Raw genomic sequence first — 6,235 nt, forward strand, 5'->3', positions numbered from 1 at the left:
CTACAACTCAACCATCTTCCCATCACACACAACACAACTTGATCATTGACATCACTATAACAATTACCAAGATATAAATAAACATAAGGTATTAACAGCTGACAGAATATAAATATAACCCACCTTCTCTCTTGCCTTGATAAATGCTTCATCTACACTATCATTTCTTTCACCGCGGCGTATACTTCTGTAGTTGTGAGTTCCTTCGCTTACATTGTATACTGCTGGGAAGGAAGATCTTAAGACCTCATGGGGATTGATCTAAACCACCTTCTTCTTCATAATCATTACTCTGAGACGCATCAAAATCTCCATCATTGTTCTTAAGGACCACTTGCACCGCGCCATTTCCCTCACCCACATTCCCAGCACGTAGGAACCGCTCTTGCTTCACCAGCACAGCCAAGCTCTGCAAATATAATAATCATTAGCTAATGTCACGAATCAGCGCAGGACAGACAAGAGGAGACACCTCTCCACCCACACGGTGTTAATGGGGGTCATCTAGCACCCAGAGCCCTACATCTCCACCCACACGGTGTTAATGGGGGTCATCTAGCACCTACAGCCCTACATCTCCACCCACACGGTGTTAATGGGGGTCATCTAGCACCCAGAGCCCTACATCTCCACCCACACGGTGTTAATGGGGGTCATCTAGCACCCAGAGCCCTACAACACCACCCACACGGTGTTAATGTAGGTCATCTAGCACCTACAGCCCTACATCTCCACCCACACGGTGTTAATGGAGGTCATCTAGCACCTACAGCCCTACAACACCACCCACACGGTGTTAATGGAGGTCATCTAGCACCTACAGCCCTACATCTCCACCCACACGGTGTTAATGTAGGTCATCTAGCACCTACAGCCCTACATCTCCACCCACACGGTGTTAATGTAGGTCATCTAGCACCTACAGCCCTACATCTCCACCCACACGGTGTTAATGGGGGTCATCTAGCACCTACAGCCCTACATCTCCACCCACACGGTGTTAATGGGGGTCATCTAGCACCTACAGCCCTACATCTCCACCCACACGGTGTTAATGGGGTCATCTAGCACCCAGAGCCCTACATCTCCACCCACACGGTGTTAATGGGGGTCATCTAGCACCTACAGCCCTACATCTCCACCCACACGGTGTTAATGGGGGTCATCTAGCACCCAGAGCCCTACATCTCCACCCACACGGTGTTAATGGGGGTCATCTAGCACCCAGAGCCCTACATCTCCACCCACACGGTGTTAATGGGGGTCATCTAGCACCCAGAGCTCTACATCACCACCCACACGGTGTTAATGGGGGTCATCTAGCACCTACAGCCCTACATCTCCACCCACACGGTGTTAATGGGGGTCATCTAGCACCTACAGCCCTACATCTCCACCCACACGGTGTTAATGGGGGTCATCTAGCACCTACAGCCCTACATCTCCACCCACACGGTGTTAATGGGGGTCATCTAGCACCTACAGCCCTACATCTCCACCCACACGGTGTTAATGGGGGTCATCTAGCACCTACAGCCCTACATCTCCACCCACACGGTGTTAATGGGGGTCATCTAGCACCTACAGCCCTACATCTCCACCCACACGGTGTTAATGGGGGTCATCTAGCACCCAGAGCCCTACATCTCCACCCACACGGTGTTAATGGGGGTCATCTAGCACCTACAGCCCTACAACACCACCCACACGGTGTTAATGGAGGTCATCTAGCACCTACAGCCCTACATCTCCACCCACACGGTGTTAATGGGGGTCATCTAGCACCCAGAGCCCTACATCTCCACCCACACGGTGTTAATGGGGGTCATCTAGCACCCAGAGCCCTACATCTCCACCCACACGGTGTTAATGGGGGTCATCTAGCACCCAGAGCCCTACATCTCCACCCACACGGTGTTAATGGGGATCATCTAGCACCCAGAGCCCTACATCTCCACCCACACGGTATTAATGGGGGTCATCTAGCACCCAGAGCCCTACATCTCCACCCACACGGTGTTAATGGAGGTCATCTAGCACCTACAGCCCTACATCTCCACCCACACGGTGTTAATGGGGGTCATCTAGCACCCAGAGCCCTACATCTCCACCCACACGGTGTTAATGGAGGTCATCTAGCACCTACAGCCCTACATCTCCACCCACACGGTGTTAATGGGGGTCATCTAGCACCCAGAGCCCTACATCTCCACCCACACGGTGTTAATGGAGGTCATCTAGCACCTACAGCCCTACATCTCCACCCACACGGTGTTAATGGAGGTCATCTAGCACCTACAGCCCTACATCTCCACCCACACGGTGTTAATGGGGGTCATCTAGCACCCAGAGCCCTACATCTCCACCCACACGGTGTTAATGGGGGTCATCTAGCACCCAGAGCCCTACATCTCCACCCACACGGTGTTAATGGGGGTCATCTAGCACCCAGAGCTCTACATCACCACCCACACGGTGTTAATGGGGGTCATCTAGCACCTACAGCCCTACATCTCCACCCACACGGTGTTAATGGGGGTCATCTAGCACCCAGAGCCCTACATCTCCACCCACACGGTGTTAATGGGGGTCATCTAGCACCCAGAGCCCTACATCTCCACCCACACGGTGTTAATGGGGGTCATCTAGCACCCAGAGCCCTACATCTCCACCCACACGGTGTTAATGGGAGTCATCTAGCACCCAGAGCTCTACATCACCACCCACACGGTGTTAATGGGGGTCATCTAGCACCTACAGCCCTACATCTCCACCCACACGGTGTTAATGGGGGTCATCTAGCACCTACAGCCCTACATCTCCACCCACACGGTGTTAATGGGGGTCATCTAGCACCTACAGCCCTACATCTCCACACACACGGTGTTAATGGGGGTCATCTAGCACCCAGAGCCCTACATCTCCACCCACACGGTGTTAATGGGGGTCATCTAGCACCCAGAGCTCTACATCACCACCCACACGGTGTTAATGGGGGTCATCTAGCACCTACAGCCCTACATCTCCACCCACACGATGTTAATGGGGGTCATCTAGCACCTACAGCCCTACATCTCCACCCACACGGTGTTAATGGGGGTCATCTAGCACCCAGAGCCCTACATCTCCACCCACACGGTGTTAATGGGGATCATCTAGCACCCAGAGCCCTACATCTCCACCCACACGGTGTTAATGGGGGTCATCTAGCACCCAGAGCTCTACATCACCACCCACACGGTGTTAATGGGGGTCATCTAGCACCTACAGCCCTACATCTCCACCCACACGGTGTTAATGGGGGTCATCTAGCACCTACAGCCCTACATCTCCACCCACACGGTGTTAATGGAGGTCATCTAGCACCCAGAGCCCTACATCACCACCCACACGGTGTTAATGGAGGTCATCTAGCACCCAGAGCTCTACATCACCACCCACACGGTGTTAATGGAGGTCATATAGCACCCAGAGCTCTACATCACCACCCACACGGTGTTAATGGAGGTCATCTAGCACCCAGAGCCCTACATCACCACCCACACGGTGTTAATGGAGGTCATCTAGCACCCAGAGCCCTACATCACCACCCACACGGTGTTAATGGAGGTCATCTAGCACCCAGAGCCCTACATCACCACCCACACGGTGTTAATGGGGGTCATCTAGCACCCAGAGCCCTACATCACCACCCACACGGTGTTAATGGAGGTCATCTAGCACCTACAGCCCTACATCACCACCCACACGGTGTTAATGGAGGTCATCTAGCACCCAGAGCCCTACATCACCACCCACACGGTGTTAATGGGGGTCATCTAGCACCCAGAGCCCTACATCACCACCCACACGGTGTTAATGGGGGTCATCTAGCACCCAGAGCTCTACATCACCACCCACACGGTGTTAATGGAGGTCATCTAGCACCCAGAGCCCTACATCACCACCCACACGGTGTTAATGGAGGTCATCTAGCACCCAGAGCCCTACATCACCACCCACACGGTGTTAATGGGGGTCATCTAGCACCCAGAGCCCTACATCACCACCCACACGGTGTTAATGGGGGTCATCTAGCACCCAGAGCTCTACATCACCACCCACACGGTGTTAATGGGGGTCATCTAGCACCCAGAGCCCTACATCACCACCCACACGGTGTTAATTTAGGTCATCTAGCACCCAGAGCCCTACATCACCACCCACACGGTGTTAATGGGGGTCATCTAGCACCCAGAGCCCTACATCACCACCCACACGGTGTTAATGGGGGTCATCTAGCACCCAGAGCCCTACATCTCCACCCACACGGTGTTAATGGGGGTCATCTTGCACCCAGAGCCCTACATCACCACCCACACGGTGTTAATGGGGGTCATCTAGCCCCCAGAGCCCTACATCTCCACCCACACGGTGTTAATGGGGGTCATCTAGCACCCAGAGCCCTACATCACCACCCACACGGTGTTAATGGGGTCATCTAGCACCCAGAGCCCTACATCACCACCCACACGGTGTTAATGGGGTCATCTAGCACCCAGAGCCCTGCAACACAAGGCAACACGTCCAGTGTGAAAAACACACACTCCGGTTTTCTCTATATTTATAAAACTGTAAATGCAGTATTAATCCTGACCTCAAAAGCTGCTAAGGTGACAGAGAGAACCCATGGTAAGAGGACTGAGAGAGAACCCATGGTAAGAGGACTGAGAGAGAACCCATGGTAAGAGGACTGAGAGAGAACCCATGGTAAGAGGACCGAGAGAGAACCCATGGTAAGAGGACTGAGAGAGAACCCATGGTAAGAGGACTGAGAGAGAACCCATGGTAAGAGGACTGAGAGAGAACCCATGGTAAGAGGACCGAGAGAGAACCCATGGTAAGAGGACTGAGAGAGAACCCATGGTAAGAGGACTGAGAGAGAACCCATGGTAAGAGGACTGAGAGAGAACCCATGGTAAGAGGACTGAGAGAGAACCCATGGTAAGAGGACTGAGAGAGAACCCATGGTAAGAGGACTGAGAGAGAACCCATGGTAAGAGGACTGAGAGAGAACCCATGGTAAGAGGACTGAGAGAGAACCCATGGTAAGAGGACTGAGAGAGAACCCATGGTAAGAGGACTGAGAGAGAACCCATGGTAAGAGGACTGAGAGAGAACCCATGGTAAGAGGACTGAGAGAGAACCCATGGTAAGAGGACTGAGAGAGAACCCATGGTAAGAGGACTGAGAGAGAACCCATGGTAAGAGGACTGAGAGAGAACCCATGGTAAGAGGACAGAGAGAACCCATGACCACCATATAAGAAACACCTATCTATCAGATATTCCAAGAGTGGGACTCAACCACAGCAGATATGCCGTGCAAATAAATGGTCCACGGCTGAGAATGACCAAAAGGAGATTAAAAGCTGTATTAACCTCTAACCATTTGAAAAGATAAACTGAGAAATGCCTAATTCACACCATTTTAACTAAGGTCCTTCACATTTTTTTATCCCAATTAACTCTATTTGAGTTTTGCATTTACTCATATATATATATATATATATATATATATATATATATATATATATATATATATATATATATATATATATATATATATATATATATATATATATATTTAGCACTATTATAGGATGAGGACAAGTTCTCACTCCCCGTTGAGACATGTGTCTCATCCGTTGAGACATGTGTCTCATCCGTTGAGACATGTGTCTCATCCGTTGAGACATGTGTCTCAACGGATGAGACATGTGTCTCATCCGTTGAGACATGTGTCTCATCCGTTGAGACATGTGTCTCATCTGTTCTCAGGATGACAGCCGTTCAATCACCACCCTAACTACTTGCTCTCAATATAACTATAGATCCTATATTACTATAACAAACAGACTATGCCTTAAAACATGAAGTATCTTTAAAAAAAAAATATACCATGTAACTTCAACAATTATATATTAGGTTTCCTCGTGTATAATATTCAGTTTAATCCCACCATTAATATGAAATTAAAATTACGTTTTTAAAGTTAGCCCAAAACGGTGAGGAGAATAGTTGCATAATAGGTATTGCAACTATTATACTACTATCTACTATTGTGTATGTTATTTAATGTTAGTATTGCAACATGTTTACATGTTTATTAAGTATATTATTGGTAGAGAGGTATTGAGAGGCAGCGGAGAGAGGAGGTAGACACCCACCAGGAGGAACACCAGCAGGTAGGCCAC

The 6,235-nt window shown here is 50.1% G+C and overlaps 1 long non-coding RNA gene across 1 annotated transcript in view; it reads right to left on the reverse strand.

Moving 5' to 3' along the window:
* Positions 1-5,926: 5,926 nt before the first annotated feature.
* LOC138363011 (uncharacterized) overlaps positions 5,927-6,235 on the reverse strand; it is a 6,138-nt gene continuing 5,829 nt past the window's right edge. The window contains exon 3 of the long non-coding RNA XR_011227976.1: positions 5,927-6,235. This exon is cut by the window's right edge and continues 750 nt beyond it. This is a non-coding gene — a long non-coding RNA (uncharacterized lncRNA).

Source organism: Procambarus clarkii, chromosome 10 (genome assembly GCF_040958095.1).
Source record: "Procambarus clarkii isolate CNS0578487 chromosome 10, FALCON_Pclarkii_2.0, whole genome shotgun sequence".
Taxonomy (NCBI): Eukaryota; Metazoa; Arthropoda; class Malacostraca; order Decapoda; family Cambaridae; genus Procambarus; species Procambarus clarkii.